General features: G+C 53.1%; 30 non-coding genes across 30 annotated transcripts; all 30 read right to left on the bottom strand.

Annotated features, from left to right (window-relative positions):
* Positions 1 to 31: 31 nt before the first annotated feature.
* Positions 32 to 104, bottom strand: trnaf-gaa (transfer RNA phenylalanine (anticodon GAA)). Its single transcript has one exon. It is a non-coding gene; the product is annotated as a tRNA-Phe (tRNA).
* Positions 105 to 508: 404 nt separating this feature from the next.
* trnai-aau (transfer RNA isoleucine (anticodon AAU)) lies at positions 509 to 582 on the bottom strand. Its single transcript has one exon. It is a non-coding gene; the product is annotated as a tRNA-Ile (tRNA).
* A 1,434-nt stretch (positions 583 to 2,016) lies between these two features.
* Positions 2,017 to 2,089, bottom strand: trnaf-gaa (transfer RNA phenylalanine (anticodon GAA)). The gene has a single exon. It is a non-coding gene; the product is annotated as a tRNA-Phe (tRNA).
* Positions 2,090 to 2,493: 404 nt separating this feature from the next.
* trnai-aau (transfer RNA isoleucine (anticodon AAU)) lies at positions 2,494 to 2,567 on the bottom strand. The gene has a single exon. It is a non-coding gene; the product is annotated as a tRNA-Ile (tRNA).
* Positions 2,568 to 3,939: 1,372 nt separating this feature from the next.
* Positions 3,940 to 4,012, bottom strand: trnaf-gaa (transfer RNA phenylalanine (anticodon GAA)). Its single transcript has one exon. It is a non-coding gene; the product is annotated as a tRNA-Phe (tRNA).
* A 404-nt stretch (positions 4,013 to 4,416) lies between these two features.
* trnai-aau (transfer RNA isoleucine (anticodon AAU)) lies at positions 4,417 to 4,490 on the bottom strand. Its single transcript has one exon. It is a non-coding gene; the product is annotated as a tRNA-Ile (tRNA).
* Positions 4,491 to 5,862: 1,372 nt separating this feature from the next.
* Positions 5,863 to 5,935, bottom strand: trnaf-gaa (transfer RNA phenylalanine (anticodon GAA)). Its single transcript has one exon. It is a non-coding gene; the product is annotated as a tRNA-Phe (tRNA).
* A 1,847-nt stretch (positions 5,936 to 7,782) lies between these two features.
* trnaf-gaa (transfer RNA phenylalanine (anticodon GAA)) lies at positions 7,783 to 7,855 on the bottom strand. The gene has a single exon. It is a non-coding gene; the product is annotated as a tRNA-Phe (tRNA).
* Positions 7,856 to 8,259: 404 nt separating this feature from the next.
* Positions 8,260 to 8,333, bottom strand: trnai-aau (transfer RNA isoleucine (anticodon AAU)). The gene has a single exon. It is a non-coding gene; the product is annotated as a tRNA-Ile (tRNA).
* Positions 8,334 to 9,052: 719 nt separating this feature from the next.
* Positions 9,053 to 9,124, bottom strand: trnad-guc (transfer RNA aspartic acid (anticodon GUC)). The gene has a single exon. It is a non-coding gene; the product is annotated as a tRNA-Asp (tRNA).
* A 355-nt stretch (positions 9,125 to 9,479) lies between these two features.
* Positions 9,480 to 9,552, bottom strand: trnaf-gaa (transfer RNA phenylalanine (anticodon GAA)). Its single transcript has one exon. It is a non-coding gene; the product is annotated as a tRNA-Phe (tRNA).
* Positions 9,553 to 9,956: 404 nt separating this feature from the next.
* Positions 9,957 to 10,030, bottom strand: trnai-aau (transfer RNA isoleucine (anticodon AAU)). The gene has a single exon. It is a non-coding gene; the product is annotated as a tRNA-Ile (tRNA).
* Positions 10,031 to 10,749: 719 nt separating this feature from the next.
* Positions 10,750 to 10,821, bottom strand: trnad-guc (transfer RNA aspartic acid (anticodon GUC)). The gene has a single exon. It is a non-coding gene; the product is annotated as a tRNA-Asp (tRNA).
* Positions 10,822 to 11,941: 1,120 nt separating this feature from the next.
* On the bottom strand, positions 11,942 to 12,015 carry trnai-aau (transfer RNA isoleucine (anticodon AAU)). Its single transcript has one exon. It is a non-coding gene; the product is annotated as a tRNA-Ile (tRNA).
* Positions 12,016 to 12,734: 719 nt separating this feature from the next.
* trnad-guc (transfer RNA aspartic acid (anticodon GUC)) lies at positions 12,735 to 12,806 on the bottom strand. The gene has a single exon. It is a non-coding gene; the product is annotated as a tRNA-Asp (tRNA).
* A 643-nt stretch (positions 12,807 to 13,449) lies between these two features.
* On the bottom strand, positions 13,450 to 13,522 carry trnaf-gaa (transfer RNA phenylalanine (anticodon GAA)). The gene has a single exon. It is a non-coding gene; the product is annotated as a tRNA-Phe (tRNA).
* A 404-nt stretch (positions 13,523 to 13,926) lies between these two features.
* Positions 13,927 to 14,000, bottom strand: trnai-aau (transfer RNA isoleucine (anticodon AAU)). The gene has a single exon. It is a non-coding gene; the product is annotated as a tRNA-Ile (tRNA).
* A 1,434-nt stretch (positions 14,001 to 15,434) lies between these two features.
* Positions 15,435 to 15,507, bottom strand: trnaf-gaa (transfer RNA phenylalanine (anticodon GAA)). The gene has a single exon. It is a non-coding gene; the product is annotated as a tRNA-Phe (tRNA).
* A 404-nt stretch (positions 15,508 to 15,911) lies between these two features.
* On the bottom strand, positions 15,912 to 15,985 carry trnai-aau (transfer RNA isoleucine (anticodon AAU)). Its single transcript has one exon. It is a non-coding gene; the product is annotated as a tRNA-Ile (tRNA).
* Positions 15,986 to 17,419: 1,434 nt separating this feature from the next.
* Positions 17,420 to 17,492, bottom strand: trnaf-gaa (transfer RNA phenylalanine (anticodon GAA)). Its single transcript has one exon. It is a non-coding gene; the product is annotated as a tRNA-Phe (tRNA).
* Positions 17,493 to 17,896: 404 nt separating this feature from the next.
* trnai-aau (transfer RNA isoleucine (anticodon AAU)) lies at positions 17,897 to 17,970 on the bottom strand. The gene has a single exon. It is a non-coding gene; the product is annotated as a tRNA-Ile (tRNA).
* Positions 17,971 to 18,689: 719 nt separating this feature from the next.
* On the bottom strand, positions 18,690 to 18,761 carry trnad-guc (transfer RNA aspartic acid (anticodon GUC)). Its single transcript has one exon. It is a non-coding gene; the product is annotated as a tRNA-Asp (tRNA).
* A 1,122-nt stretch (positions 18,762 to 19,883) lies between these two features.
* trnai-aau (transfer RNA isoleucine (anticodon AAU)) lies at positions 19,884 to 19,957 on the bottom strand. Its single transcript has one exon. It is a non-coding gene; the product is annotated as a tRNA-Ile (tRNA).
* Positions 19,958 to 21,868: 1,911 nt separating this feature from the next.
* Positions 21,869 to 21,942, bottom strand: trnai-aau (transfer RNA isoleucine (anticodon AAU)). Its single transcript has one exon. It is a non-coding gene; the product is annotated as a tRNA-Ile (tRNA).
* A 719-nt stretch (positions 21,943 to 22,661) lies between these two features.
* trnad-guc (transfer RNA aspartic acid (anticodon GUC)) lies at positions 22,662 to 22,733 on the bottom strand. Its single transcript has one exon. It is a non-coding gene; the product is annotated as a tRNA-Asp (tRNA).
* A 355-nt stretch (positions 22,734 to 23,088) lies between these two features.
* trnaf-gaa (transfer RNA phenylalanine (anticodon GAA)) lies at positions 23,089 to 23,161 on the bottom strand. The gene has a single exon. It is a non-coding gene; the product is annotated as a tRNA-Phe (tRNA).
* A 404-nt stretch (positions 23,162 to 23,565) lies between these two features.
* On the bottom strand, positions 23,566 to 23,639 carry trnai-aau (transfer RNA isoleucine (anticodon AAU)). The gene has a single exon. It is a non-coding gene; the product is annotated as a tRNA-Ile (tRNA).
* Positions 23,640 to 24,358: 719 nt separating this feature from the next.
* On the bottom strand, positions 24,359 to 24,430 carry trnad-guc (transfer RNA aspartic acid (anticodon GUC)). The gene has a single exon. It is a non-coding gene; the product is annotated as a tRNA-Asp (tRNA).
* A 355-nt stretch (positions 24,431 to 24,785) lies between these two features.
* trnaf-gaa (transfer RNA phenylalanine (anticodon GAA)) lies at positions 24,786 to 24,858 on the bottom strand. Its single transcript has one exon. It is a non-coding gene; the product is annotated as a tRNA-Phe (tRNA).
* Positions 24,859 to 25,262: 404 nt separating this feature from the next.
* Positions 25,263 to 25,336, bottom strand: trnai-aau (transfer RNA isoleucine (anticodon AAU)). Its single transcript has one exon. It is a non-coding gene; the product is annotated as a tRNA-Ile (tRNA).
* Positions 25,337 to 26,445: the final 1,109 nt, after the last annotated feature.

Here is a 26,445-nt window from a genome sequence, read left to right as displayed (position 1 = left end):
GGCGGCCAGAAAAAGCATGTCGCAGGCGTTCTGCCGAAACCCGGGATCGAACCAGGGACCTTTAGATCTTCAGTCTAACGCTTTCCCAACTGAGCTATTTCAGCACGGTGGGCGGCGAGCCCAGTCCTGCCTGTGCTGTGCAACCTCAGTCAAGTTATCGAGCTAACAGCCAGTATGCGGCGACAAATGAATGCTAGTTTCTACGGAGATAAGGTGCATGGGGATCTTTTCCTAGGCTGGTGTTGCCTTGGCATGGAGACACGACCGTCAGAGTTATCCGCAAAGGGGAGTTTGTCCCCATAGGACGAGAGCACTTTCCATCAGGCACGAGTTAGCGGCCATCGATGGCCTCAGTCAGAAATGTGCGCTCTTGTAGCGTCCTTCACAGTGCCGATCGGGAGCAAAGTTACTCTCCTCCTAGCTTGGACTTCATGTCCAGCAATCCCAATGGCCTGCACTTGGTAGACCAAGCCCATTGCTGGTAAACAGTGCGGTGCAAAAGCAGATGTGGCCAGTACGGGGATGGAACCCGCGACCTTGGCGTTATTAGCACCACGCTCTAACCAACTGAGCTAACCGGCCCGGCCGGTGCCCTCGCCCCTCCGGCCGTGGATGACGAAGGTCACGTCCGGCACTGCCTTAGGCCTTACCCAGAAAGTGCCTGTGTGGGGATGTCTGCAGGGGCACTGGAGCATGCCCCTGAGCTTCAACACTCCTTCCAGTGAGGACGATACTTTGAATTTCTCAAATGGATTGAGATCTGTCATTTAATTGCCACATTCCTGACAAAGCTCACATTGGCCACAGCTGTTGGGGTAAACTTCCAATGCACTAATCGAGAAACCACCATAGACAAAGGACAGATTGATCCCATCCCTTTTGGTTAGGAGCGTTTCCTAAAGGCAGCAGAAACACCCCTGTGGCATGTTGTCGTCCGGCTTTGAACCATGGACCTCTTTGGAGTAAGGCAAAGATGATGAACACTACCATGCATAGACCACAAGCAGTGCTGGAAAGAGTCTGTGTTCTGCATTCTCAACGACAAGATTTTGCGGAGAGTTTCCTTTCAAATTCAGCCAGCGTACCTGCAGATACATTTGTCAGCTGGTGCTTTCGCAGCCTTGGTGGAATAGAGCTGAGCGAAGCTGCCGTCCAAGCAGCCGACCCACATTTCATTCCCAGCCAGTATGTGAGCTTTCGCGCACCCGGCTCATGCAAGCAGTCACGCTTGCCAGAAGCCAGCGGTGCATCGTCCTCCTTTCAGAAAGCAGAGGTTGCATGGGCAGCAAAAGCGACAGGCCCTCCCCGTCGGGAAATCGAACCCCGGTCTTCCGCGTGACAGGCGGAGATACTGTCCACTATACTAACGAGGAACGCATGAGGCGGTGGGGGAATACTGCAAACCTTTACATGTCTGAGTACAGCTGAGGTAGCAGTTTTGTCGGAACGTTGGAATTCCGCCAAGGTGATCAGTTCAGCCGTCTGGGAAAAGATACCGTGTATTGGTCTCTAAAACTTGTCCAGCATGCGCCGTTGCCTATTTCCAGCTGAGAGGAGCGAAGGGGATGCGGCCCCTTCGGCATAGAGATCCTTGACGGGAGGACAACTTGTCCCACTGACCCACTCGGCAGGACTCACCAGTCACTGAAGGGTATTCCCCTGTACCATGGAGCGGTTTCCACATCACACGGAGACGCAACAGATCAGGATGCCCTCCACCATGCTTCTGTAGGAGCAGAGTTTTTGGAGAAGGTGCATGCATGTCAATCTTCTACAGGCTCCTTAGCAAGTAGATGCGTTACTTCACCTTCTTACTTCAAGATGCTTGTTGGAAGGAAAGGCAGGTTTCACTGAGATGTGACCCCTGATCGCTGGATTCAAACGGCACGGTCCTAACTATGACACTACGGAACCTTCTCGCCTGCGTTGTTCTCAAGAGTTCCCCTGAAATAAGGACATCTGATGCCGCCCAGCAACTTGACAGCGGCGGCCAGAAAAAGCATGTCGCAGGCGTTCTGCCGAAACCCGGGATCGAACCAGGGACCTTTAGATCTTCAGTCTAACGCTCTCCCAACTGAGCTATTTCGGCACAGCGGGCAGCGAGCCCAGTTCTGCCTGTGCTGTGCAACCTCAGTCAAGTTATCGTGCTAACAGCCAGTATGCGGCGACAAATGAATGCTAGTTTCTACGGAGATAAGGTGCATGTGGATCTTTTCCTAGGCTGGTGTTGCCTTGGCATGGAGACACGACCGTCAGAGGTATCCGCAAAGGGGAGTTTGTCCCCATAGGACGAGAGCACTTTCCATCAGGCACGAGTTAGCGGCCATCGATGGCCTCAGTCAGAAACGTGCGCTCTTGTAGCGTCCTTCACAGTGCCGATCGGGAGCAAAGTTACTCTCCTCCTAGCTTGGACTTCATGTCCAGCAATCCCAATGGCCTGCACTTGGTAGACCAAGCCCATTGCTGGTAAACAGTGCGGTGCAAAAGCAGATGTGGCCAGTACGGGGATCGAACCCGCGACCTTGGCGTTATTAGCACCACGCTCTAACCTACTGAGCTAACCGGCCCGGCCGGTGCCCTCACCCCTCCGGCCGTGGATGACGAAGGTCACGTCCGGCACTGCCTTAGGCCTTACCCAGAAAGTGCCTGTGTGGGGATGTCTGCAGGGGCACTGGAGCATGCCCCTGAGCTTCAACACTCCTTCCAGTGAGGACGATACTTTGAATTTCTCAAATGGATTGAGATCTGTCATTTAATTGCCACATTCCTGACAAAGCTCACATTGGCCACAGCTGTTGGGGTAAACTTCCAATGCACTAATCGAGAAACCACCATAGACAAAGGACAGATTGATCCCATCCCTTTTGGTTAGGAGCGTTTCCTAAAGGCAGCAGAAACACCCCTGTGGCATGTTGTCGTCTGGCTTTGAACCATGGACCTCTTTGGAGTAAGGCAAAGATGATGAACACTACCATGCATAGACCACAAGCAGTGCTGGAAAGAGTCTGTGTTCTGCATTCTCAACGACAAGATTTTGCGGAGAGTTTCCTTTCAAATTCAGCCAGCGTACCTGCAGATACATTTGTCAGCTGGTGCTTTCGCAGCCTTGGTGGAATAGAGCTGAGCGAAGCTGCCGTCCAAGCAGCCGACCCACATTTCATTCCCAGCCAGTATGTGAGCTTTCGCGCACCCGGCTCATGCAAGCAGTCACGCTTGCCAGAAGCCAGCGGTGCATCGTCCTCCTTTCAGAAAGCAGAGGTTGCATGGGCAGCAAAAGCAACCGGCCCTAACGAGGAACGCATGAGGCGGTGGGGGAATACTGCAAACCTTTACATGTCTGAGTACAGCTGAGGTAGCAGTTTTGTCGGAACGTTGGAATTCCGTCAAGGTGATCAGTTCAGCCGTCTGGGAAAAGATACTGTGTATTGGTCTCTAAAACTTGTCCAGCATGCGCCGTTGCCTATTTCCAGCTGAGAGGAGCGAAGGGGATGCGGCCCCTTCGGCATAGAGATCCTTGACGGGAGGACAACTTGTCCCACTGACCCACTCGGCAGGACTCACCAGTCACTGAAGGGTATTCCCCTGTACCATGGAGTGGTTTCCACATCACACGGAGACGCAACAGATCAGGATGCCCTCCACCATGCTTCTGTAGGAGCAGAGTTTTTGGAGAAGGTGCATGCATGTCAATCTTCTACAGGCTCCTTAGCAAGTAGATGCGTTACTTCACCTTCTTACTTCAAGATGCTTGTTGGAAGGAAAGGCAGGTTTCACTGAGATGTGACCCCTGATCGCTGGATTCAAACGGCACGGTCCTAACTATGACACTACGGAACCTTCTCGCCTGCGTTGTTCTCAAGAGTTCCCCTGAAATAAGGACATCTGATGCCGCCCAGCAACTTCACAGCGGCGGCCAGAAAAAGCATGTCGCAGGCGTTCTGCCGAAACCCGGGATCGAACCAGGGACCTTTAGATCTTCAGTCTAACGCTTTCCCAACTGAGCTATTTCAGCACGGTGGGCGGCGAGCCCAGTCCTGCCTGTGCTGTGCAACCTCAGTCAAGTTATCGAGCTAACAGCCAGTATGCGGCGACAAATGAATGCTAGTTTCTACGGAGATAAGGTGCATGGGGATCTTTTCCTAGGCTGGTGTTGCCTTGGCATGGAGACACGACCGTCAGAGGTATCCGCAAAGGGGAGTTTGTCCCCATAGGACGAGAGCACTTTCCATCAGGCACGAGTTAGCGGCTATCGATGGCCTCAGTCAGAAACGTGCGCTCTTGTAGCGTCCTTCACAGTGCCGATCGGGAGCAAAGTTACTCTCCTCCTAGCTTGGACTTCATGTCCAGCAATCCCAATGGCCTGCACTTGGTAGACCAAGCCCATTGCTGGTAAACAGTGCGGTGCAAAAGCAGATGTGGCCAGTACGGGGATGGAACCCGCGACCTTGGCGTTATTAGCACCACGCTCTAACCAACTGAGCTAACCGGCCCGGCCGGTGCCCTCGCCCCTCCGGCCGTGGATGACGAAGGTCACGTCCGGCACTGCCTTAGGCCTTACCCAGAAAGTGCCTGTGTGGGGATGTCTGCAGGGGCACTGGAGCATGCCCCTGAGCTTCAACACTCCTTCCAGTGAGGACGATACTTTGAATTTCTCAAATGGATTGAGATCTGTCATTTAATTGCCACATTCCTGACAAAGCTCACATTGGCCACAGCTGTTGGGGTAAACTTCCAATGCACTAATCGAGAAACCACCATAGACAAAGGACAGATTGATCCCATCCCTTTTGGTTAGGAGCGTTTCCTAAAGGCAGCAGAAACACCCCTGTGGCATGTTGTCGTCCGGCTTTGAACCATGGACCTCTTTGGAGTAAGGCAAAGATGATGAACACTACCATGCATAGACCACAAGCAGTGCTGGAAAGAGTCTGTGTTCTGCATTCTCAACGACAAGATTTTGCGGAGAGTTTCCTTTCAAATTCAGCCAGCGTACCTGCAGATACATTTGTCAGCTGGTGCTTTCGCAGCCTTGGTGGAATAGAGCTGAGCGAAGCTGCCGTCCAAGCAGCCGACCCACATTTCATTCCCAGCCAGTATGTGAGCTTTCGCGCACCCGGCTCATGCAAGCAGTCACGCTTGCCAGAAGCCAGCGGTGCATCGTCCTCCTTTCAGAAAGCAGAGGTTGCATGGGCAGCAAAAGCAACCGGCCCTAACGAGGAACGCATGAGGCGGTGGGGGAATACTGCAAACCTTTACATGTCTGAGTACAGCTGAGGTAGCAGTTTTGTCGGAACGTTGGAATTCCGTCAAGGTGATCAGTTCAGCCGTCTGGGAAAAGATACTGTGTATTGGTCTCTAAAACTTGTCCAGCATGCGCCGTTGCCTATTTCCAGCTGAGAGGAGCGAAGGGGATGCGGCCCCTTCGGCATAGAGATCCTTGACGGGAGGACAACTTGTCCCACTGACCCACTCGGCAGGACTCACCAGTCACTGAAGGGTATTCCCCTGTACCATGGAGTGGTTTCCACATCACACGGAGACGCAACAGATCAGGATGCCCTCCACCATGCTTCTGTAGGAGCAGAGTTTTTGGAGAAGGTGCATGCATGTCAATCTTCTACAGGCTCCTTAGCAAGTAGATGCGTTACTTCACCTTCTTACTTCAAGATGCTTGTTGGAAGGAAAGGCAGGTTTCACTGAGATGTGACCCCTGATCGCTGGATTCAAACGGCACGGTCCTAACTATGACACTACGGAACCTTCTCGCCTGCGTTGTTCTCAAGAGTTCCCCTGAAATAAGGACATCTGATGCCGCCCAGCAACTTCACAGCGGCGGCCAGAAAAAGCATGTCGCAGGCGTTCTGCCGAAACCCGGGATCGAACCAGGGACCTTTAGATCTTCAGTCTAACGCTCTCCCAACTGAGCTATTTCGGCACAGCGGGCAGCGAGCCCAGTCCTGCCTGTGCTGTGCAAACTCAGTCAAGTTATCGTGCTAACAGCCAGTATGCGGCGACAAATGAATGCTAGTTTCTACGGAGATAAGGTGCATGGGGATCTTTTCCTAGGCTGGTGTTGCCTTGGCATGGAGACACGACCGTCAGAGGTATCCGCAAAGGGGAGTTTGTCCCCATAGGACGAGAGCACTTTCCATCAGGCACGAGTTAGCGGCCATCGATGGCCTCAGTCAGAAACGTGCGCTCTTGTAGCGTCCTTCACAGTGCCGATCGGGAGCAAAGTTACTCTCCTCCTAGCTTGGACTTCATGTCCAGCAATCCCAATGGCCTGCACTTGGTAGACCAAGCCCATTGCTGGTAAACAGTGCGGTGCAAAAGCAGATGTGGCCAGTACGGGGACCGAACCAGCGACCTTGGCGTTATTAGCACCACGCTCTAACCAACTGAGCTAACCGGCCCGGCCGGTGCCCTCGCCCCTCCGGCCGTGGATGACGAAGGTCACGTCCAGCACTGCCTTAGGCCTTACCCAAAAAGTGCCTGTGTGGGGATGTCTGCAGGGGCACTGGAGCATGCCCCTGAGCTTCAACACTCCTTCCAGTGAGGACGATACTTTGAATTTCTCAAATGGATTGAGATCTGTCATTTAATTGCCACATTCCTGACAAAGCTCACATTGGCCACAGCTGTTGGGGTAAACTTCCAATGCACTAATCGAGAAACCACCATAGACAAAGGACAGATTGATCCCATCCCTTTTGGTTAGGAGCGTTTCCTAAAGGCAGCAGAAACACCCCTGTGGCATGTCGTCCGGCTTTGAACCATGGACCTCTTTGGAGTAAGGCAAAGATGATGAACACTACCATGCATAGACCACAAGCAGTGCTGGAAAGAGTCTGTGTTCTGCATTCTCAACGACAAGATTTTGCGGAGAGTTTCCTTTCAAATTCAGCCAGCGTACCTGCAGATACATTTGTCAGCTGGTGCTTTCGCAGCCTTGGTGGAATAGAGCTGAGCGAAGCTGCCGTCCAAGCAGCCGACCCACATTTCATTCCCAGCCAGTATGTGAGCTTTCGCGCACCCGGCTCATGCAAGCAGTCACGCTTGCCAGAAGCCAGCGGTGCATTGTCCTCCTTTCAGAAAGCAGAGGTTGCATGGGCAGCAAAAGCAACCGGCCCTAACGAGGAACGCATGAGGCGGTGGGGGAATACTGCAAACCTTTACATGTCTGAGTACAGCTGAGGTAGCAGTTTTGTCGGAACGTTGGAATTCCGTCAAGGTGATCAGTTCAGCCGTCTGGGAAAAGATACTGTGTATTGGTCTCTAAAACTTGTCCAGCATGCGCCGTTGCCTATTTCCAGCTGAGAGGAGCGAAGGGGATGCGGCCCCTTCGGCATAGAGATCCTTGACGGGAGGACAACTTGTCCCACTGACCCACTCGGCAGGACTCACCAGTCACTGAAGGGTATTCCCCTGTACCATGGAGTGGTTTCCACATCACACGGAGACGCAACAGATCAGGATGCCCTCCACCATGCTTCTGTAGGAGCAGAGTTTTTGGAGAAGGTGCATGCATGTCAATCTTCTACAGGCTCCTTAGCAAGTAGATGCGTTACTTCACCTTCTTACTTCAAGATGCTTGTTGGAAGGAAAGGCAGGTTTCACTGAGATGTGACCCCTGATCGCTGGATTCAAACGGCACGGTCCTAACTATGACACTACGGAACCTTCTCGCCTGCGTTGTTCTCAAGAGTTCCCCTGAAATAAGGACATCTGATGCCGCCCAGCAACTTCACAGCGGCGGCCAGAAAAAGCATGTCGCAGGCGTTCTGCCGAAACCCGGGATCGAACCAGGGACCTTTAGATCTTCAGTCTAACGCTTTCCCAACTGAGCTATTTCAGCACGGTGGGCGGCGAGCCCAGTCCTGCCTGTGCTGTGCAACCTCAGTCAAGTTATCGAGCTAACAGCCAGTATGCGGCGACAAATGAATGCTAGTTTCTACGGAGATAAGGTGCATGGGGATCTTTTCCTAGGCTGGTGTTGCCTTGGCATGGAGACACGACCGTCAGAGGTATCCGCAAAGGGGAGTTTGTCCCCATAGGACGAGAGCACTTTCCATCAGGCACGAGTTAGCGGCTATCGATGGCCTCAGTCAGAAACGTGCGCTCTTGTAGCGTCCTTCACAGTGCCGATCGGGAGCAAAGTTACTCTCCTCCTAGCTTGGACTTCATGTCCAGCAATCCCAATGGCCTGCACTTGGTAGACCAAGCCCATTGCTGGTAAACAGTGCGGTGCAAAAGCAGATGTGGCCAGTACGGGGATCGAACCCGCGACCTTGGCGTTATTAGCACCACGCTCTAACCAACTGAACTAACCGGCCCGGCCGGTGCCTTCGCCCCTCCGGCCGTGGATGACGAAGGTCACGTCCGGCACTGCCTTAGGCCTTACCCAGAAAGTGCCTGTGTGGGGATGTCTGCAGGGGCACTGGAGCATGCCCCTGAGCTTCAACACTCCTTCCAGTGAGGACGATACTTTGAATTTCTCAAATGGATTGAGATCTGTCATTTAATTGCCACATTCCTGACAAAGCTCACATTGGCCACAGCTGTTGGGGTAAACTTCCAATGCACTAATCGAGAAACCACCATAGACAAAGGACAGATTGATCCCATCCCTTTTGGTTAGGAGCGTTTCCTAAAGGCAGCAGAAACACCCCTGTGGCATGTTGTCGTCCGGCTTTGAACCATGGACCTCTTTGGAGTAAGGCAAAGATGATGAACACTACCATGCATAGACCACAAGCAGTGCTGGAAAGAGTCTGTGTTCTGCATTCTCAACGACAAGATTTTGCGGAGAGTTTCCTTTCAAATTCAGCCAGCGTACCTGCAGATACATTTGTCAGCTGGTGCTTTCGCAGCCTTGGTGGAATAGAGCTGAGCGAAGCTGCCGTCCAAGCAGCCGACCCACATTTCATTCCCAGCCAGTATGTGAGCTTTCGCGCACCCGGCTCATGCAAGCAGTCACGCTTGCCAGAAGCCAGCGGTGCATCGTCCTCCTTTCAGAAAGCAGAGGTTGCATGGGCAGCAAAAGCAACAGGCCCTCCCCGTCGGGGAATCGAACCCCGGTCTTCCGCGTGACAGGCGGAGATACTGTCCACTATACTAACGAGGAACGCATGAGGCGGCGGGGGAATACTGCAAACCTTTACATGTGTGAGTACAGCTGAGGTAGCAGTTTTGTCGGAACGTTGGAATTCCGTCAAGGTGATCAGTTCAGCCGTCTGGGAAAAGATACCGTGTATTGGTCTCTAAAACTTGTCCAGCATGCGCCGTTGCCTATTTCCAGCTGAGAGGAGCGAAGGGGATGCGGCCCCTTCGGCATAGAGATTCAAACGGCACGGTCCTAACTATGACACTACGGAACCTTCTCGCCTGCGTTGTTCTCAAGAGTTCCCCTGAAATAAGGACATCTGATGCCGCCCAGCAACTTGACAGCGGCGGCCAGAAAAAGCATGTCGCAGGCGTTCTGCCGAAACCCGGAATCGAACCAGGGACCTTTAGATCTTCAGTCTAACGCTCTCCCAACTGAGCTATTTCGGCACAGTGGGCAGCGAGCCCAGTCCTGCCTGTGCTGTGCAACCTCAGTCAAGTTATCGTGCTAACAGCCATTATGCGGCGACAAATGAATGCTAGTTTCTACGGAGATAAGGTGCATGGGGATCTTTTCCTAGGCTGGTGTTGCCTTGGCATGGAGACACGACCGTCAGAGGTATCTGCAAAGGGGAGTTTGTCCCCATAGGACGAGAGCACTTTCCATCAGGCACGAGTTAGCGGCTATCGATGGCCTCAGTCAGAAACGTGCGCTCTTGTAGCGTCCTTCACAGTGCAGATCGGGAGCAAAGTTACTCTCCTCCTAGCTTGGACTTCATGTCCAGCAATCCCAATGGCCTGCACTTGGTAGACCAAGCCCATTGCTGGTAAACAGTGCGGTGCAAAAGCAGATGTGGCCAATACGGGGATCGAACCAGCGACCTTGGCGTTATTAGCACCACGCTCTAACCAACTGAGCTAACCGGCCCGGCCGGGGCCCTCGCCCCTCCGGCCGTGGATGACGAAGGTCACGTCCGGCACTGCCTTAGGCCTTACCCAGAAAGTGCCTGTGTGGGGATGTCTGCAGGGGCACTGGAGCATGCCCCTGAGCTTCAACACTCCTTACAGTGAGGACGATACTTTGAATTTCTCAAATGGATTGAGATCTGTCATTTAATTGCCACATTCCTGACAAAGCTCACGTTGGCCACAGCTGTTGGAGTAAACTTCCAATGCACTAATCGAGAAACCACCATAGACAAAGGACAGATTGATCCCATCCCTTTTGGTTAGGAGCGTTTCCTAAAGGCAGCAGAAACACCCCTGTGGCATGTTGTCGTCCGGCTTTGAACCATGGACCTCTTTGGAGTAAGGCAAAGATGATGAACACTACCATGCATAGACCACAAGCAGTGCTGGAAAGAGTCTGTGTTCTGCATTCTCAACGACAAGATTTTGCGGAGAGTTTCCTTTCAAATTCAGCCAGCGTACCTACAGATACATTTGTCAGCTGGTGCTTTCGCAGCCTTGGTGGAATAGAGCTGAGCGAAGCTGCCGTCCAAGCAGCCGACCCACATTTCATTCCCAGCCAGTATGTGAGCTTTCGCGCACCCGGCTCATGCAAGCAGTCACGCTTGCCAGAAGCCAGCGGTGCATCGTCCTCCTTTCAGAAAGCACAGGTTGCATGGGCAGCAAAAGCGACAGGCCCTCCCCGTCGGGGAATCGAACCCCGGTCTTCCGCGTGACAGGCGGAGATACTGTCCACTATACTAACGAGGAACGCATGAGGCGGTGGGGGAATACTGCAAACCTTTACATGTCTGAGTACAGCTGAGGTAGCAGTTTTGTCGGAATGTTGGAATTCCGTCAAGGTGATCAGTTCAGCCGTCTGGGAAAAGATACCGTGTATTGGTCTCTAAAACTTGTCCAGCATGCGCCGTTGCCTATTTCCAGCTGAGAGGAGCGAAGGGGATGCGGCCCCTTCGGCATAGAGATCCTTGACGGGAGGACAACTTGTCCCACTGACCCACTCGGCAGGACTCACCAGTCACTGAAGGGTATTCCCCTGTACCATGGAGCGGTTTCCACATCACACGGAGACGCAACAGATCAGGATGTCCTCCACCATGCTTCTGTAGGAGCAGAGTTTTTGGAGAAGGTGCATGCATGTCAATCTTCTACAGGCTCCTTAGCAAGTAGATGCGTTACTTCACCTTCTTACTTCAAGATGCTTGTTGGAAGGAAAGGCAGGTTTCACTGAGATGTGACCCCTGATCGCTGGATTCAAACGGCACGGTCCTAATTATGACACTACGGAACCTTCTCGCCTGCGTTGTTCTCAAGAGTTCCCCTGAAATAAGGACATCTGATGCCGCCCAGCAACTTGACAGCGGCGGCCAGAAAAAGCATGTCGCAGGCGTTCTGCCGAAACCCGGGATCGAACCAGCGACCTTTAGATCTTCAGTCTAACGCTTTCCCAACTGAGCTATTTCAGCACGGTGGACAGCGAGCCCAATCCTGCCTGTGCTGTGCAACCTCAGTCAAGTTATCGAGCTAACAGCCAGTATGCGACGACAAATGAATGCTAGTTTCTACGGAGATAAGGTGCATGGGGATCTTTTCCTAGGCTGGTGTTGCCTTGGCATGGAGACACGACCGTCAGAGGTATCCGCAAAGGGGAGTTTGTCCCCATAGGACGAGAGCACTTTCCATCAGGCACGAGTTAGCGGCTATCGATGGCCTCAGTCAGAAACGTGCGCTCTTGTAGCGTCCTTCACAGTGCCGATCGGGAGCAAAGTTACTCTCCTCCTAGCTTGGACTTCATGTCCAGCAATCCCAATGGCCTGCACTTGGTAGACCAAGCCCATTGCTGGTAAACAGTGCGGTGCAAAAGCAGATGTGGCCAGTACGGGGATCGAACCCGCGACCTTGGCGTTATTAGCACCACGCTCTAACCAACTGAGCTAACCGGCCCGGCCGGTGCCTTTGCCCCTCCGGCCGTGGATGACGAAGGTCACGTCCGGCACTGCCTTAGGCCTTACCCAGAAAGTGCCTGTGTGGGGATGTCTGCAGGGGCACTGGAGCATGCCCCTGAGCTTCAACACTCCTTCCAGTGAGGACGATACTTTGAATTTCTCAAATGGATTGAGATCTGTCATTTAATTGCCACATTCCTGACAAAGCTCACATTGGCCACAGCTGTTGGGGTAAACTTCCAATGCACTAATCGAGAAACCACCATAGACAAAGGACAGATTGATCCCATCCCTTTTGGTTAGGAGCGTTTCCTAAAGGCAGCAGAAACACCCCTGTGGCATGTTGTCGTCCGGCTTTGAACCATGGACCTCTTTGGAGTAAGGCAAAGATGATGAACACTACCATGCATAGACCACAAGCAGTGCTGGAAAGAGTCTGTGTTCTGCATTCTCAACGACAAGATTTTGCGGAGAGTTTCCTTTCAAATTCAGCCAGCGTACCTGCAGATACATTTGTCAGCTGGTGCTTTCGCAGCCTTGGTGGAATAGAGCTGAGCGAAGCTGCCGTCCAAGCAGCCGACCCACATTTCATTCCCAGCCAGTATGTGAGCTTTCGCGCACCCGGCTCATGCAAGCAGTCACGCTTGCCAGAAGCCAGCGGTGCATCGTCCTCCTTTCAGAAAGCAGAGGTTGCATGGGCAGCAAAAGCAACAGGCCCTCCCCGTCGGGGAATCGAACCCCGGTCTTCCGCGTGACAGGCGGAGATACTGGCCACTATACTAACGAGGAACGCATGAGGCGGTGGGGGAATACTGCAAACCTTTACATGTCTGAGTACAGCTGAGGTAGCAGTTTTGTCGGAACGTTGGAATTCCGTCAAGGTGATCAGTTCAGCCGTCTGGGAAAAGATACTGTGTATTGGTCTCTAAAACTTGTCCAGCATGCGCCGTTGCCTATTTCCAGCTGAGAGGAGCGAAGGGGATGCGGCCCCTTCGGCATAGAGATCCTTGACGGGAGGACAACTTGTCCCACTGACCCACTCGGCAGGACTCACCAGTCACTGAAGGGTATTCCCCTGTACCATGGAATGGTTTCCACATCACACGGAGACGCAACAGATCAGGATGCCCTCCACCATGCTTCTGTAGGAGCAGAGTTTTTGGAGAAGGTGCATGCATGTCAATCTTCTACAGGCTCCTTAGCAAGTAGATGCGTTACTTCACCTTCTTACTTCAAGATACTTGTTGGAAGGAAAGGCAGGTTTCACTGAGATGTGACCCCTGATCGCTGGATTCAAACGGCACGGTCCTAACTATGACACTACGGAACCTTCTCGCCTGCGTTGTTCTCAAGAGTTCCCCTGAAATAAGGACATCTGATGCCGCCCAGCAACTTCACAGCGGCGGCCAGAAAAAGCATGTCGCAGGCGTTCTGCCGAAACCCGGGATCGAACCAGGGACCTTTAGATCTTCAGTCTAACGCTTTCCCAACTGAGCTATTTCAGCACGGTGGGCGGCGACCCCAGTCCTGCCTGTGCTGTGCAACCTCAGTCAAGTTATCGTGCTAACAGCCAGTATGCGGCGACAAATGAATGCTAGTTTCTACGGAGATAAGGTGCATGGGGATCTTTTCCTAGGCTGGTGTTGCCTTGGCATGGAGACACGACCGTCAGAGGTATCCGCAAAGGGGAGTTTGTCCCCATAGGACGAGAGCACTTTCCATCAGGCACGAGTTAGCGGCCATCGATGGCCTCAGTCAGAAACGTGCGCTCTTGTAGCGTCCTTCACAGTGCCGATCGGGAGCAAAGTTACTCTCCTCCTAGCTTGGACTTCATGTCCAGCAATCCCAATGGCCTGCACTTGGTAGACCAAGCCCATTGCTGGTAAACAGTGCGGTGCAAAAGCAGAGGTGGCCAGTACGGGGATCGAACCCGCGACCTTGGCGTTATTAGCACCACGCTCTAACCAACTGAGCTAACCGGCCCGGCCGGTGCCCTCGCCCCTCCGGCCGTGGATGACGAAGGTCACGTCCGGCACTGCCTTAGGCCTTACCCAGAAAGTGCCTGTGTGGGGATGTCTGCAGGGGCACTGGAGCATGCCCCTGAGCTTCAACACTCCTTCCAGTGAGGACGATACTTTGAATTTCTCAAATGGATTGAGATCTGTCATTTAATTGCCACATTCCTGACAAAGCTCACATTGGCCACAGCTGTTGGGGTAAACTTCCAATGCACTAATCGAGAAACCACCATAGACAAAGGACAGATTGATCCCATCCCTTTTGGTTAGGAGCGTTTCCTAAAGGCAGCAGAAACACCCCTGTGGCATGTTGTCGTCCGGCTTTGAACCATGGACCTCTTTGGAGTAAGGCAAAGATGATGAACACTACCATGCATAGACCACAAGCAGTGCTGGAAAGAGTCTGTGTTCTGCATTCTCAACGACAAGATTTTGCGGAGAGTTTCCTTTCAAATTCAGCCAGCGTACCTGCAGATACATTTGTCAGCTGGTGCTTTCGCAGCCTTGGTGGAATAGAGCTGAGCGAAGCTGCCGTCCAAGCAGCCGACCCACATTTCATTCCCAGCCAGTATGTGAGCTTTCACGCACCCGGCTCATGCAAGCAGTCACGCTTGCCAGAAGCCAGCGGTGCATCGTCCTCCTTTCAGAAAGCAGAGGTTGCATGGGCAGCAAAAGCGGCAGGCCCTCCCCGTCGGGGAATCGAACCCCGGTCTTCCCCGTGACAGGCGGAGATACTGTCCACTATACTAACGAGGAACGCATGAGGCGGTGGGGGAATACTGCAAACCTTTACATGTCTGAGTACAGCTGAGGTAGCAGTTTTGTCGGAACGTTGGAATTCCGTCAAGGTGATCAGTTCAGCCGTCTGGGAAAAGATACCGTGTATTGGTCTCTAAAACTTGTCCAGCATGCGCCGTTGCCTATTTCCAGCTGAGAGGAGCGAAGGGGATGCGGCCCCTTCGGCATAGAGATCCTTGACGGGAGGACAACTTGTCCCACTGACCCACTCGGCAGGACTCACCAGTCACTGAAGGGTATTCCCCTGTACCATGGAGCGGTTTCCACATCACACGGAGACGCAACAGATCAGGATGCCCTCCACCATGCTTCTGTAGGAGCAGAGTTTTTGGAGAAGGTGCATGCATGTCAATCTTCTACAGGCTCCTTAGCAAGTGGATGCGTTACTTCACCTTCTTACTTCAAGATGCTTGTTGGAAGGAAAGGCAGGTTTCACTGAGATGTGACCCCTGATCGCTGGATTCAAACGGCACGGTCCTAACTATGACACTACGGAACCTTCTCGCCTGCGTTGTTCTCAAGAGTTCCCCTGAAATAAGGACATCTGATGCCGCCCAGCAACTTCACAGCGGCGGCCAGAAAAAGCATGTCGCAGGCGTTCTGCCGAAACCCGGGATCGAACCAGGGACCTTTAGATCTTCAGTCTAACGCTTTCCCAACTGAGCTATTTCAGCACGGTGGGCGGCGACCCCAGTCCTGCCTGTGCTGTGCAACCTCAGTCAAGTTATCGTGCTAACAGCCAGTATGCGGCGACAAATGAATGCTAGTTTCTACGGAGATAAGGTGCATGGGGATCTTTTCCTAGGCTGGTGTTGCCTTGGCATGGAGACACGACCGTCAGAGGTATCCGCAAAGGGGAGTTTGTCCCCATAGGACGAGAGCACTTTCCATCAGGCACGAGTTAGCGGCCATCGATGGCCTCAGTCAGAAACGTGCGCTCTTGTAGCGTCCTTCACAGTGCCGATCGGGAGCAAAGTTACTCTCCTCCTAGCTTGGACTTCATGTCCAGCAATCCCAATGGCCTGCACTTGGTAGACCAAGCCCATTGCTGGTAAACAGTGCGGTGCAAAAGCAGAGGTGGCCAGTACGGGGATCGAACCCGCGACCTTGGCGTTATTAGCACCACGCTCTAACCAACTGAGCTAACCGGCCCGGCCGGTGCCCTCGCCCCTCCGGCCGTGGATGACGAAGGTCACGTCCGGCACTGCCTTAGGCCTTACCCAGAAAGTGCCTGTGTGGGGATGTCTGCAGGGGCACTGGAGCATGCCCCTGAGCTTCAACACTCCTTCCAGTGAGGACGATACTTTGAATTTCTCAAATGGATTGAGATCTGTCATTTAATTGCCACATTCCTGACAAAGCTCACATTGGCCACAGCTGTTGGGGTAAACTTCCAATGCACTAATCGAGAAACCACCATAGACAAAGGACAGATTGATCCCATCCCTTTTGGTTAGGAGCGTTTCCTAAAGGCAGCAGAAACACCCCTGTGGCATGTTGTCGTCCGGCTTTGAACCATGGACCTCTTTGGAGTAAGGCAAAGATGATGAACACTACCATGCATAGACCACAAGCAGTGCTGGAAAGAGTCTGTGTTCTGCATTCTCAACGACAAGATTTTGCGGAGAGTTTCCTTTCAAATTCAGCCAGCGTACCTGCAGATACATTTGTCAGCTGGTGCTTTCGCAGCCTTGGTGGAATAGAGCTGAGCGAAGCTGCCGTCCAAGCAGCCGACCCACATTTCATTCCCAGCCAGTATGTGAGCTTTCACGCACCCGGCTCATGCAAGCAGTCACGCTTGCCAGAAGCCAGCGGTGCATCGTCCTCCTTTCAGAAAGCAGAGGTTGCATGGGCAGCAAAAGCGGCAGGCCCTCCCCGTCGGGGAATCGAACCCCGGTCTTCCCCGTGACAGGCGGAGATACTGTCCACTATACTAACGAGGAACGCATGAGGCGGTGGGGGAATACTGCAAACCTTTACATGTCTGAGTACAGCTGAGGTAGCAGTTTTGTCGGAACGTTGGAATTCCGTCAAGGTGATCAGTTCAGCCGTCTGGGAAAAGATACCGTGTATTGGTCTCTAAAACTTGTCCAGCATGCGCCGTTGCCTATTTCCAGCTGAGAGGAGCGAAGGGGATGCGGCCCCTTCGGCATAGAGATCCTTGACGGGAGGACAACTTGTCCCACTGACCCACTCGGCAGGACTCACCAGTCACTGAAGGGTATTCCCCTGTACCATGGAGCGGTTTCCACATCACACGGAGACGCAACAGATCAGGATGCCCTCCACCATGCTTCTGTAGGAGCAGAGTTTTTGGAGAAGGTGCATGCATGTCAATCTTCTACAGGCTCCTTAGCAAGTGGATGCGTTACTTCACCTTCTTACTTCAAGATGCTTGTTGGAAGGAAAGGCAGGTTTCACTGAGATGTGACCCCTGATCGCTGGATTCAAACGGCACGGTCCTAACTATGACACTACGGAACCTTCTCGCCTGCGTTGTTCTCAAGAGTTCCCCTGAAATAAGGACATCTGATGCCGCCCAGCAACTTGACAGCGGCGGCCAGAAAAAGCATGTCGCAGGCGTTCTGCCGAAACCCGGGATCGAACCAGGGACCTTTAGATCTTCAGTCTAACGCTTTCCCAACTGAGCTATTTCAGCACGGTGGGCAGCGAGCCCAGTCCTGCCTGTGCTGTGCAACCTCAGTCAAGTTATCGAGCTAACAGCCAGTATGCGGCGACAAATGAATGCTAGTTTCTACGGAGATAAGGTGCATGGGGATCTTTTCCTAGGCTGGTGTTGCCTTGGCATGGAGACACGACCGTCAGAGGTATCCGCAAAGGGGAGTTTGTCCCCATAGGACGAGAGCACTTTCCATCAGGCACGAGTTAGCGGCTATCGATGGCCTCAGTCAGAAACGTGCGCTCTTGTAGCGTCCTTCACAGTGCCGATCGGGAGCAAAGTTACTCTCCTCCTAGCTTGGACTTCATGTCCAGCAATCCCAATGGCCTGCACTTGGTAGACCAAGCCCATTGCTGGTAAACAGTGCGGTGCAAAAGCAGATGTGGCCAGTACGGGGATCGAACCCGCGACCTTGGCGTTATTAGCACCACGCTCTAACCAACTGAGCTAACCGGCCCGGCCGGTGCCCTCGCCCCTCCGGCCGTGGATGACGAAGGTCACGTCCGGCACTGCCTTAGGCCTTACCCAGAAAGTGCCTGTGTGGGGATGTCTGCAGGGGCACTGGAGCATGCCCCTGAGCTTCAACACTCCTTCCAGTGAGGACGATACTTTGAATTTCTCAAATGGATTGAGATCTGTCATTTAATTGCCACATTCCTGACAAAGCTCACATTGGCCACAGCTGTTGGGGTAAACTTCCAATGCACTAATCGAGAAACCACCATAGACAAAGGACAGATTGATCCCATCCCTTTTGGTTAGGAGCGTTTCCTAAAGGCAGCAGAAACACCCCTGTGGCATGTTGTCGTCCGGCTTTGAACCATGGACCTCTTTGGAGTAAGGCAAAGATGATGAACACTACCATGCATAGACCACAAGCAGTGCTGGAAAGAGTCTGTGTTCTGCATTCTCAACGACAAGATTTTGCGGAGAGTTTCCTTTCAAATTCAGCCAGCGTACCTGCAGATACATTTGTCAGCTGGTGCTTTCGCAGCCTTGGTGGAATAGAGCTGAGCGAAGCTGCCGTCCAAGCAGCCGACCCACATTTCATTCCCAGCCAGTATGTGAGCTTTCGCGCACCCGGCTCATGCAAGCAGTCACGCTTGCCAGAAGCCAGCGGTGCATCGTCCTCCTTTCAGAAAGCAGAGGTTGCATGGGCAGCAAAAGCAACAGGCCCTCCCCGTCGGGGAATCGAACCCCGGTCTTCCGCGTGACAGGCGGAGATACTGGCCACTATACTAACGAGGAACGCATGAGGCGGTGGGGGAATACTGCAAACCTTTACATGTCTGAGTACAGCTGAGGTAGCAGTTTTTTATCGGAACGTTGGAATTCCGCCAAGGTGATCAGTTCAGCCGTCTGGGAAAAGATACCGTGTATTGGTCTCTAAAACTTGTCCAGCATGCGCCGTTGCCTATTTCCAGCTGAGAGGAGCGAAGGGGATGCGGCCCCTTCGGCATAGAGATCCTTGACGGGAGGACAACTTGTCCCACTGACCCACTCGGCAGGACTCACCAGTCACTGAAGGGTATTCCCCTGTACCATGGAGCGGTTTCCACATCACACGGAGACGCAACAGATCAGGATGCCCTCCACCATGCTTCTGTAGGAGCAGAGTTTTTGGAGAAGGTGCATGCATGTCAATCTTCTACAGGCTCCTTAGCAAGTAGATGCGTTACTTCACCTTCTTACTTCAAGATGCTTGTTGGAAGGAAAGGCAGGTTTCACTGAGATGTGACCCCTGATCGCTGGATTCAAACGGCACGGTCCTAACTATGACACTACGGAACCTTCTCGCCTGCGTTGTTCTCAAGAGTTCCCCTGAAATAAGGACATCTGATGCCGCCCAGCAACTTGACAGCGGCGGCCAGAAAAAGCACGTCGCAGGCGTTCTGCCGAAACCCGGGATCGAACCAGCGACCTTCAGATCTTCAGTCTAACGCTTTCCAAACTGAGCTATTTCAGCATGGTGGGCAGTGAGCCCAGTCCTGCCTGTGCTGTGCAACCTCAGTCAAGTTATCGTGCTAACAGCCGGTATGCGGCGACAAATGAATGCTAGTTTCTACGGAGATAAGGTGCATGGGGATCTTTTCCTAGGCTGGTGTTGCCTTGGCATGAAGACACGACCGTCAGAGGTATCCGCAAAGGGGAGTTTGTCCCCATAGGACGAGAGCACTTTCCATCAGGCACGAGTTAGCGGCTATCGATGGCCTCAGTCAGAAACGTGCGCTCTTGTAGCGTCCTTCACAGTGCCGATCGGGAGCAAAGTTACTCTCCTCCTAGCTTGGACTTCATGTCCAGCAATCCCAATGGCCTGCACTTGGTAGACCAAGCCCATTGCTGGTAAACAGTGCGGTGCAAAAGCAGATGTGGCCAGTACGGGGATCGAACCCGCGACCTTGGCGTTATTAGCACCACGCTCTAACCAACTGAGCTAACCGGCCCAGCCGGTGCCCTCGCCTCTCCGGCCGTGGATGACGAAGGTCACGTCCGGCACTGCCTTAGGCCTTACCCAGAAAGTGCCTGTGTGGGGATGTCTGCAGGGGCACTGGAGCATGCCCCTGAGCTTCAACACTCCTTACAGTGAGGACGATACTTTGAATTTCTCAAATGGATTGAGATCTGTCATTTAATTGCCACATTCCTGACAAAGCTCACATTGGCCACAGCTGTTGGAGTAAACTTCCAATGCACTAATCGAGAAACCACCATAGACAAAGGACAGATTGATCCCATCCCTTTTGGTTAGGAGCGTTTCCTAAAGGCAGCAGAAACACCCCTGTGGCATGTTGTCGTCCGGCTTTGAACCATGGACCTCTTTGGAGTAAGGCAAAGATGATGAACACTACCATGCATAGACCACAAGCAGTGCTGGAAAGAGTCTGTGTTCTGCATTCTCAACGACAAGATTTTGCGGAGAGTTTCCTTTCAAATTCAGCCAGCGTACCTGCAGATACATTTGTCAGCTGGTGCTTTCGCAGCCTTGGTGGAATAGAGCTGAACGAAGCTGCCGTCCAAGCAGCTGACCCACATTTCATTCCCAGCCAGTATGTGAGCTTTCGCGCACCCGGCTCATGCAAGCAGTCACGCTTGCCAGAAGCCAGGGGTGCATCGTCCTCCTTTCAGAAAGCACAGGTTGCATGGGCAGCAAAAGCGACAGGCCCTCCCCGTCGGGGAATCGAACCCCGGTCTTCCGCGTGACAGGCAGAGATACTGTCCACTATACTAACGAGGAACGCATGAGGCGGTGGGGGAATACTGCAAACCTTTACATGTCTGAGTACAGCTGAGGTAGCAGTTTTGTCGGAATGTTGGAATTCCGTCAAGGTGATCAGTTCAGCCGTCTGGGAAAAGATACCGTGTATTGGTCTCTAAAACTTGTCCAGCATGCGCCGTTGCCTATTTCCAGCTGAGAGGAGCGAAGGGGATGCGGCCCCTTCGGCATAGAGATCCTTGACGGGAGGACAACTTGTCCCACTGACCCACTCGGCAGGACTCACCAGTCACTGAAGGGTATTCCCCTGTACCATGGAGCGGTTTCCACATCACACGGAGACGCAACAGATCAGGATGCCCTCCACCATGCTTCTGTAGGAGCAGAGTTTTTGGAGAAGGTGCATGCATGTCAATCTTCTACAGGCTCCTTAGCAAGTAGATGCGTTACTTCACCTTCTTACTTCAAGATGCTTGTTGGAAGGAAAGGCAGGTTTCACTGAGATGTGACCCCTGATCGCTGGATTCAAACGGCACGGTCCTAACTATGACACTACGGAACCTTCTCGCCTGCGTTGTTCTCAAGAGTTCCCCTGAAATAAGGACATCTGATGCCGCCCAGCAACTTGACAGCGGCGGCCAGAAAAAGCATGTCGCAGGCGTTCTGCCGAAACCCGGGATCGAACCAGCGACCTTTAGATCTTCAGTCTAACGCTTTCCCAACTGAGCTATTTCAGCACGGTGGACAGCGAGCCCAATCCTGCCTGTGCTGTGCAACCTCAGTCAAGTTATCGAGCTAACAGCCAGTATGCGGCGACAAATGAATGCTAGTTTCTACGGAGATAAGGTGCATGGGGATCTTTTCCTAGGCTGGTGTTGCCTTGGCATGGAGACACGACCATCAGAGGTATCCGCAAAGGGGAGTTTGTCCCCATAGGACGAGAGCACTTTCCATCAGGCACGAGTTAGCGGCTATCGATGGCCTCAGTCAGAAACGTGCGCTCTTGTAGCGTCCTTCACAGTGCCGATCGGGAGCAAAGTTACTCTCCTCCTAGCTTGGACTTCATGTCCAGCAATCCCAATGGCCTGCACTTGGTAGACCAAGCCCATTGCTGGTAAACAGTGCGGTGCAAAAGCAGATGTGGCCAGTACGGGGATCGAACCCGCGACCTTGGCGTTATTAGCACCACGCTCTAACCAACTGAGCTAACCGGCCCGGCCGGTGCCTTCGCCCCTCCAGCCGTGGATGACGAAGGTCACGTCCGGCACTGCCTTAGGCCTTACCCAGAAAGTGCCTGTGTGGGGATGTCTGCAGGGGCACTGGAGCATGCCCCTGAGCTTCAACACTCCTTCCAGTGAGGACGATACTTTGAATTTCTCAAATGGATTGAGATCTGTCATTTAATTGCCACATTCCTGACAAAGCTCACATTGGCCACAGCTGTTGGGGTAAACTTCCAATGCACTAATCGAGAAACCACCATAGACAAAGGACAGATTGATCCCATCCCTTTTGGTTAGGAGCGTTTCCTAAAGGCAGCAGAAACACCCCTGTGGCATGTTGTCGTCCGGCTTTGAACCATGGACCTCTTTGGAGTAAGGCAAAGATGATGAACACTACCATGCATAGACCACAAGCAGTGCTGGAAAGAGTCTGTGTTCTGCATTCTCAACGACAAGATTTTGCGGAGAGTTTCCTTTCAAATTCAGCCAGCGTACCTGCAGATACATTTGTCAGCTGGTGCTTTCGCAGCCTTGGTGGAATAGAGCTGAGCGAAGCTGCCGTCCAAGCAGCCGACCCACATTTCATTCCCAGCCAGTATGTGAGCTTTCGCGCACCCGGCTCATGCAAGCAGTCACGCTTGCCAGAAGCCAGCGGTGCATCGTCCTCCTTTCAGAAAGCAGAGGTTGCATGGGCAGCAAAAGCAACAGGCCCTCCCCGTCGGGGAATCGAACCCCGGTCTTCCGCGTGACAGGCGGAGATACTGTCCACTATACTAACGAGGAACGCATGAGGCGGCGGGGGAATACTGCAAACCTTTACATGTGTGAGTACAGCTGAGGTAGCAGTTTTGTCGGAACGTTGGAATTCCGTCAAGGTGATCAGTTCAGCCGTCTGGGAAAAGAAACCGTGTATTGGTCTCTAAAACTTGTCCAGCATGCGCCGTTGCCTATTTCCAGCTGAGAGGAGCGAAGGGGATGCGGCCCCTTCGGCATAGAGATTCAAACGGCACGGTCCTAACTATGACACTACGGAACCTTCTCGCCTGCGTTGTTCTCAAGAGTTCCCCTGAAATAAGGACATCTGATGCCGCCCAGCAACTTGACAGCGGCGGCCAGAAAAAGCATGTCGCAGGCGTTCTGCCGAAACCCGGGATCGAACCAGGGACCTTTAGATCTTCAGTCTAACGCTCTCCCAACTGAGCTATTTCGGCACAGCGGGCAGCGAGCCCAGTCCTGCCTGTGCTGTGCAACCTCAGTCAAGTTATCGTGCTAACAGCCAGTATGCGGCGACAAATGAATGCTAGTTTCTACGGAGATAAGGTGCATGGGGATCTTTTCCTAGGCTGGTGTTGCCTTGGCATGGAGACACGACCGTCAGAGGTATCCGCAAAGGGGAGTTTGTCCCCATAGGACGAGAGCACTTTCCATCAGGCACGAGTTAGCGGCCATCGATGGCCTCAGTCAGAAACATGCGCTCTTGTAGCGTCCTTCACAGTGCCGATCGGGAGCAAAGTTACTCTCCTCCTAGCTTGGACTTCATGTCCAGCAATCCCAATGGCCTGCACTTGGTAGACCAAGCCCATTGCTGGTAAACAGTGCGGTGCAAAAGCAGATGTGGCCAGTACGGGGATCGAACCCGCGACCTTGGCGTTATTAGCACCACGCTCTAACCTACTGAGCTAACCGGCCCGGCCGGTGCCTTCGCCCCTCCAGCCGTGGATGACGAAGGTCACGTCCGGCACTGCCTTAGGCCTTACCCAGAAAGTGCCTGTGTGGGGATGTCTGCAGGGGCACTGGAGCATGCCCCTGAGCTTCAACACTCCTTCCAGTGAGGACGATACTTTGAATTTCTCAAATGGATTGAGATCTGTCATTTAATTGCCACATTCCTGACAAAGCTCACATTGGCCACAGCTGTTGGGGTAAACTTCCAATGCACTAATCGAGAAACCACCATAGACAAAGGACAGATTGATCCCATCCCTTTTGGTTAGGAGCGTTTCCTAAAGGCAGCAGAAACACCCCTGTGGCATGTTGTCGTCCGGCTTTGAACCATGGACCTCTTTGGAGTAAGGCAAAGATGATGAACACTACCATGCATAGACCACAAGCAGTGCTGGAAAGAGTCTGTGTTCTGCATTCTCAACGACAAGATTTTGCGGAGAGTTTCCTTTCAAATTCAGCCAGCGTACCTGCAGATACATTTGTCAGCTGGTGCTTTCGCAGCCTTGGTGGAATAGAGCTGAGCGAAGCTGCCGTCCAAGCAGCCGACCCACATTTCATTCCCAGCCAGTATGTGAGCTTTCGCGCACCCGGCTCATGCAAGCAGTCACGCTTGCCAGAAGCCAGCGGTGCATCGTCCTCCTTTCAGAAAGCAGAGGTTGCATGGGCAGCAAAAGCAACAGGCCCTCCCCGTCGGGGAATCGAACCCCGGTCTTCCGCGTGACAGGCGGAGATACTGTCCACTATACTAACGAGGAACGCATGAGGCGGCGGGGGAATACTGCAAACCTTTACATGTGTGAGTACAGCTGAGGTAGCAGTTTTGTCGGAACGTTGGAATTCCGTCAAGGTGATCAGTTCAGCCGTCTGGGAAAAGAAACCGTGTATTGGTCTCTAAAACTTGTCCAGCATGCGCCGTTGCCTATTTCCAGCTGAGAGGAGCGAAGGGGATGCGGCCCCTTCGGCATAGAGATTCAAACGGCACGGTCCTAACTATGACACTACGGAACCTTCTCGCCTGCGTTGTTCTCAAGAGTTCCCCTGAAATAAGGACATCTGATGCCGCCCAGCAACTTGACAGCGGCGGCCAGAAAAAGCATGTCGCAGGCGTTCTGCCGAAACCCGGGATCGAACCAGGGACCTTTAGATCTTCAGTCTAACGCTCTCCCAACTGAGCTATTTCGGCACAGCGGGCAGCGAGCCCAGTCCTGCCTGTGCTGTGCAACCTCAGTCAAGTTATCGTGCTAACAGCCAGTATGCGGCGACAAATGAATGCTAGTTTCTACGGAGATAAGGTGCATGGGGATCTTTTCCTAGGCTGGTGTTGCCTTGGCATGGAGACACGACCGTCAGAGGTATCCGCAAAGGGGAGTTTGTCCCCATAGGACGAGAGCACTTTCCATCAGGCACGAGTTAGCGGCCATCGATGGCCTCAGTCAGAAACATGCGCTCTTGTAGCGTCCTTCACAGTGCCGATCGGGAGCAAAGTTACTCTCCTCCTAGCTTGGACTTCATGTCCAGCAATCCCAATGGCCTGCACTTGGTAGACCAAGCCCATTGTTGGTAAACAGTGCGGTGCAAAAGCAGATGTGGCCAGTACGGGGATCGAACCCGCGACCTTGGCGTTATTAGCACCACGCTCTAACCTACTGAGCTAACCGGCCCGGCCGGTGCCCTCACCCCTCCGGCCGTGGATGACGAAGGTCACGTCCGGCACTGCCTTAGGCCTTACCCAGAAAGTGCCTGTGTGGGGATGTCTGCAGGGGCACTGGAGCATGCCCCTGAGCTTCAACACTCCTTCCAGTGAGGACGATACTTTGAATTTCTCAAATGGATTGAGATCTGTCATTTAATTGCCACATTCCTGACAAAGCTCACATTGGCCACAGCTGTTGGGGTAAACTTCCAATGCACTAATCGAGAAACCACCATAGACAAAGGACAGATTGATCCCATCCCTTTTGGTTAGGAGCGTTTCCTAAAGGCAGCAGAAACACCCCTGTGGCATGTTGTCGTCTGGCTTTGAACCATGGACCTCTTTGGAGTAAGGCAAAGATGATGAACACTACCATGCATAGACCACAAGCAGTGCTGGAAAGAGTCTGTGTTCTGCATTCTCAACGACAAGATTTTGCGGAGAGTTTCCTTTCAAATTCAGCCAGCGTACCTGCAGATACATTTGTCAGCTGGTGCTTTCGCAGCCTTGGTGGAATAGAGCTGAGCGAAGCTGCCGTCCAAGCAGCCGACCCACATTTCATTCCCAGCCAGTATGTGAGCTTTCGCGCACCCGGCTCATGCAAGCAGTCACGCTTGCCAGAAGCCAGCGGTGCATCGTCCTCCTTTCAGAAAGCAGAGGTTGCATGGGCAGCAAAAGCAACAGGCCCTCCCCGTCGGGTAATCGAACCCCGGTCTTCCGCGTGACAGGCGGAGATACTGGCCACTATACTAACGAGGAACGCATGAGGCGGTGGGGGAATACTGCAAACCTTTACATGTCTGAGTACAGCTGAGGTAGCAGTTTTGTCGGAACGTTGGAATTCCGCCAAGGTGATCAGTTCAGCCGTCTGGGAAAAGATACCGTGTATTGGTCTCTAAAACTTGTCCAGCATGCGCCGTTGCCTATTTCCAGCTGAGAGGAGCGAAGGGGATGCGGCCCCTTCGGCATAGAGATCCTTGACGGGAGGACAACTTGTCCCACTGACCCACTCGGCAGGACTCACCAGTCACTGAAGGGTATTCCCCTGTACCATGGAGCGGTTTCCACATCACACGG

This window comes from Salminus brasiliensis, chromosome 22 (genome assembly GCF_030463535.1).
Source record: "Salminus brasiliensis chromosome 22, fSalBra1.hap2, whole genome shotgun sequence".
In the NCBI taxonomy this organism is placed as follows: Eukaryota; Metazoa; Chordata; class Actinopteri; order Characiformes; family Bryconidae; genus Salminus; species Salminus brasiliensis.
The sequence above is the reverse complement of the archived record's forward strand: the minus strand, read 5'-3'. Positions and strand labels throughout refer to the sequence as shown.